Raw genomic sequence first — 6,000 nt, forward strand, 5'->3', positions numbered from 1 at the left:
CATCAGCAGTACACATTACCAATGCCAACATCCATATCGTCTCATAACATTGCTATGCATAGGATATGCTACATGTCAAATACATTTAAGTGGATGTGAAAGATCAGAGATTGGGGGCAGGTCCAGATTGTTAAATGTGCAGCCAGTGCCATCAGAACACCCACAGCAAGTGAAAGGTCTCACCATGAGAATGTAAGTAGACGGAGGCTTGAGTAGGACAAGAAGGTGGCATTTCACTATTTAACCAAAACCAACACCTAGAAGAGATAATGCCGACAAGTCTAATAACTTAATAACATACACGTGACATGCAGGTGGGCCATAGGCCTGGGAGAATGCCCATCTGAAGGACTGGAGCAATGAACACGAAACAAGACCACAATGTGAATTCATCACAAGGCAGGCATGTCACATCACTCATGCCACACCACAGACACACTAATTGTAGCCTGTTTCATTGCAGAGGAAGATGGATCTCCTGCGGATATGCCTGTCCAGGAATACCCTGATGGCATGGATGACGAGCTGCTAAACATTCCCCAGGAGACTATCCAAAAGGTCCTTGAAACCCTCCAGACCCCACCTTCAGTCACAAGGAGGAGCACAGAACAAGCAGCCATTGCAAAGGATCCACCACCCCAATTGTAAGACCTGCCAGCTCCAATACAGCTGAGGACTCACAGGCACCAGCTTTGAGAGAACTGTAGTTGGGGTACAGTGGGAGCTGGCCAAGGAGGTGCGGGTGGGGATGCAAACTATGGCAGCCAGCCTAGAGGGGGTGTCTTCGTCCATGATGTCATCTGCAGATCAGGCAGCAGCTATGCAAGCCCTAACATCTATCTTGCAGGAACAGCAAAAAAACAAGAAGGAAATCAGCACAGCTGTAATACAGTTGACCCAACACCTACAACAGAAATCCTGTCAACGCGTGCACGAATGCAACATTTAACCCCTCAGGGCCGACCTGGCTGCCTACCATCGTGATGTGGCTGCTATTCTCAAGAACCAGCAGATCCTCCTTGCTGCAGTACTGCCCTTAAGACCTTCACAGGGACAGCTACCGGGATGTCTGACTCCACGTCTTCTAACACTGAGGTGTGTGTTGCCCCTTCACAACCACCACCACCAAGAACAGAGGAGGCAACATACACATCAGAAGTAGAAGACATGGAACAGATCACCTTCACACAGAAAAGTACCCGGAAGCACTAGTCCCTGCCACATGGCCAACTATTACCAAGGTCCTGCGCTTTGTAACATGCCAGTCTTGCAACAACTCTACTTAATGACTGTTCTGCTTACCACTGTATATCTTGTCAGCCTGCCCAGTGATTGTCTCTCTCCTACTCATTGGCAAATCCTGTCCCTCTACACTGTCTGAAACATCACCCAGCATGTCAAAAGCATTTCCGTAACCCCTTGTGTAGGATCACAATGTAAGATGTCACTCTAATGGACTCACAATCATGGACAATGTACAGATAGCTCTACAGCACTTTTCAATAAATAGCACTTACACAACACATCTGTCTCTGTGTAATGTGACATATCAACTGTGCAGTAGATAACTGAAATGTGCCTACTGTCAAATTACGTAGCTTGTCAATACAACTGTCCTGATATTATGTAGTCAGATAAATCTGCACAGTGGCCATGATTGCATCATACTCTGCCCATCCTGAGGGACACATCTGATGAAGTGGGAAACCATACACCATCATGCTGTGTTGTACAGAATAATGCTTCCTCAAGGGATATCTAAGGCATCAAATAGTGGCCGGAAAATGTTGTCAACATGCAAAAATAACACAAATAACATGCCACACTAATCTAAGTAAACACTACAAAAACTGCAGAAATGAAGGTGCCTGAGTTAACATACAAATAGGTAATCATGCCGAACTGTGTCACAAATAATGTATGAGGGTCACTAAGACAAGAATACAAGATTGCCAATGAGAACTCATCTTATAAGGGTGTGCATGATTATCACACTGCAGGCAGACCTGAAACTGTTTCCCCAATACCAAGTCTGGAAGCACTGTTAGTGACTTTGAAAACACACTTATCAACAGAAACACATTGTCATCCATATTAACTGTGATTGGTGGTTGCAACGAAGGGTCAACACTTTGCAAGGTAGCTCTGGGCTAGCTGCCAATCGTACAGCTCAGTTGGGATTTGTTTGTAACATAGGGCACAGATGTTATAGTACAAAATTGCTGTACACTGAATCCAAACCCACGATCAAGTACCATTCAACACATACTATTAAGGGTTAACCAAATATTTATTAAATGCTAATCACAGATGAGGAAACTGAGGGAAAAATCTTACCTACCCTAATCTACCCTGACTACTCATTACCCACAACTGTCCCTAACTAACCTAAGCTACACTTACTTATCACATGTAACGAAAAGTTCTAAACATTCACCCCACCCCCCCTTATGAGACGGGAAACATGGAGGACAACACATACTAACCTAAACACATACTATACTATCCTAAACAAATATAAATTTTTTTGTATTTTTTTTTTATTAAACACACAAGAACCCCAACATAATAGCCCGCCACCCACCCACCCACACATGTAATAAGAAAAAAATAGAAACAATCAGGACCCCCCACCCACTAACACTAACTAAACTAACAGCCTATACTAACCTAACACTAAGCCCACTAAGCCCGCTAAGCCCACTAAGTATAAGAACAAGGAAAGAGGAGGGAGGGGTGGGAATCATGTTCATATCAAAAACAGTCTAGAGGTTGGCCCTGCGGAGGGTCCTCTTGATCGACTTCACACGCCGGTTAATGTGGCGCACATCCCAGCTCAGGTGGCTTAACTTGCGCAGCACACGGTCCATCTTCCGTTCCATGTTGTGGAAGGCTGCAGGGTCAACAGATGAAGCTGGGGCAGTCTGGGTACCGGTGGAGGAGGTCTGTGTGTGTGTGGAGCCAAGGCCAGTGGGCCGTCCTGCACCTGTAGCAATGCTGGGGCCTGGAAGTCCGGCAGATGTAGGCACAACAGTCCCAGCTGTGGGTGGGGCCACTTGGCTTGAAGTGGTGGCTGTGGTGGGCAAAGTAGGGCAACCCTGTGGGAAGGCCCTCCATGCCCAGGAGGCCAGTTCATGGCGCTATTGACGGGCCATCCTCCTGAACCCCGACTCCACCAGCAGGATGTGCTGGTATCTCATGGCCCGCTGCTGGAACTCACGGACCTGGTCTGGAGTCATGTTTGCAGCTGTGAATGCAAATATTCTACATTAGTAACTGCATTGTGTGAAATGGCACAAGAAGTTAATCAGACAATACATCTACTGTACTTGTAACAACTAATATCACAATACAGATCATTGAATGTCCCTGAGGAAGTACATGGCAGGCCAGCCTACAAAGGTCACATCACACATAGCACATCCATAACCTACAAGATGGGTAACAACTGGCTTTGACTTGCCATCTGAGTTCTGCCAGTTATCAGCTAACAATCATGCTGCATATCCTCCGCCAAGACCTGGCCTACAAATGTCAGTGTACGGAATGCAAAACTAAAGCCACATGGTCTGCAAGTTGTAACAGGACTTGCCTGTATAGTACCAAGTGCCAAACCTGAGTGTGTATACTAGGTTCCAACCAACCAGTCACTTATTCATTTGTATGTGTAACATACTGGTAGCATCAGTACTAGGTACCCCATTCACAAACCCATGCCTGTGTTTCAGGGTGGGGGGGTGGATAAACAACTATCAATTTCCAACAACATGTACACCGAGGAGTGTATAGAAAACTCCACACATGTTTGGCTCTACACACACACCACAGGTAAGGTCTATCAACAATTAGGAGTCAGCAAACCCTAGACCAATCATAGGGCCAAACATGTCAGGAAATGCAGAACTTGGTACACAACATATACTTCCAGTAAGGCCTGAATTACATCAGACACAGAGTTTCAAGAACACTCATGATCATGATTAGCATGCACACCTAAGCCATTGCACTCAAGTTCAACATACTTGTAGCACTACATGTGGATGTACATGCTGCTAGGAGGTTCTACCTACAGTTTAATAAGTACCTTGGTAAATAGGGAATCAGAAGTCTATTGGAAAGCAATTTGCTATACCAGTCTTGGAGAATGTGGGTCTGACAGGCTGACTAAATCTGAGCTGACTTCCTGTGCGACTCTTGTTGATACAAGTGTCATCCACATGACTCACCTAGGTACTCACTGTGGTGCCTACAGGAATGGCCTACAATCCCTAGGTAATACCATAGGATACGCATTGGCCAACTAAAAATATTTGAGAAACTGAAATCCCACTCACGGAACAAGACAAATGATTGCCCAACGCATCACACCTTGCTATGCGTTCAACACACAGGAGTCCATAACCAGCACACACAACACAACACAACAGACAAATCAACACTTACTGCAGTGGTCAGGGTCCTCAAATGTAGTCACCTCTCCCACAGTGTAGGGTGCCGGTCCACCTGTAAAGCATGGAAGGAAGAAATGTGCTCAAAATCTGTGCACAGACCAGCAATTTCATTAACATATACAAGGTGTAGGCTGAATGAGGAAATGGCAGCCATTCAGACGTGATGATACTGCATCTGATATATCACGGCCAACTTGTACATAGCATGGGTCTCCTGTGACAGTTACACACATATCTGCACACGTGCATTGGCCCTAACTATCATGTGGTGGCAAACATGCCCTGTCATTGGTGACCTGAAAAAAATATGGAGTGTAATTGTCTCATCATGTGCATCCAAGAGGGACATCCAAAGCCTGGTTACTTGAGGACTGCATTACCAGTCAAACATGCTATGTGGCCATGACACATAGGTACAATGTACAGAGGGACAGGGACTTTTGCAAGCCCTCATGTTGTTACAGTTTATTCATTTGATGTGGCCCAGCTATGGTGATTTGCACCATCCATGGAGATGTGAACCCATGTGCATACCTTTGGACTGCCATCCCTAATTGGAATGTGGCACAACTAACTCCAACAAACATTCTAAGATGTTAGCTGAGGGCACCTTACACCTTTTCACAATGTTTCCAAATCCAGATCTGACATGTATCCAAAAAGATAAAGGACCACAATAATCCCTAACATTCATAGTACTTCCGTGAACGCTTTCCTTCCACACTCACCAGACTCATATGTTTGAGCCACTTTGCTATAATCAATTGACGTGAAGACAGCACTCATTTTCTGCATCATGTAGTGAGTCTAAAGTCAGTCTAGCTATTGCGTCAACAAAGTTAGCCAATATGTTGGTACATCTTTACATCTCTGGCAAAAGTGCCCTATATAGACATGATTGGCTACTATTTTGTTTGGTTGTCTGACACAAAGGCAGCACCAATTTACTTCATGGAAAAGTATCCTGTAAGTTTGCTGAGCACGTGCTACCTGACAGCTAGCAATTGTGATCCTTACCATAGTGCATCAATTATCCCTGTATGTTTCCCCAGCATTACACACAGTCAGCAAGTTAGCTGGCAGACATAGTACAAATCATCTGATGTCACTACAGAGCATTTAATTGTGCACATTTACATGATTAGTACTCACCAACAGGGCCACCAATCACGATTCCCAGGTGGGTCAAGAGATCCTCCTTCCTGGTGATGAGGTCAGCCCACCAGTGCTTCAGCTGGTGGTCACTCCTCTGGCTGGCATACACACGATGCAGGTGATGCAGCACCTTTCCCCACCAGATTCTGCGCACCTCTGTGTGATACCCCTGTATCACCCTGCCTTGATCATCAGTGGCAAGAAATGGCACACAAGCCATATGATGCCCCCCAACTCCTCTTCACCCATCCTGCCAAGACGTGGTCTACCAGACATTGTGGAAATGTGAAAGGGAATAGGGGTTAAAGAAATTGAAAGGGGAAAAGGGGGAAAGCAGGGGTACCAATACAGAAGAAAAGTAAACTTAACCACTAAAAGAGGCCAACTATCCCCA

The sequence above is a fragment of the Pleurodeles waltl genome, chromosome 5 (assembly GCF_031143425.1).
Source record: "Pleurodeles waltl isolate 20211129_DDA chromosome 5, aPleWal1.hap1.20221129, whole genome shotgun sequence".
In the NCBI taxonomy this organism is placed as follows: domain Eukaryota; kingdom Metazoa; phylum Chordata; class Amphibia; order Caudata; family Salamandridae; genus Pleurodeles; species Pleurodeles waltl.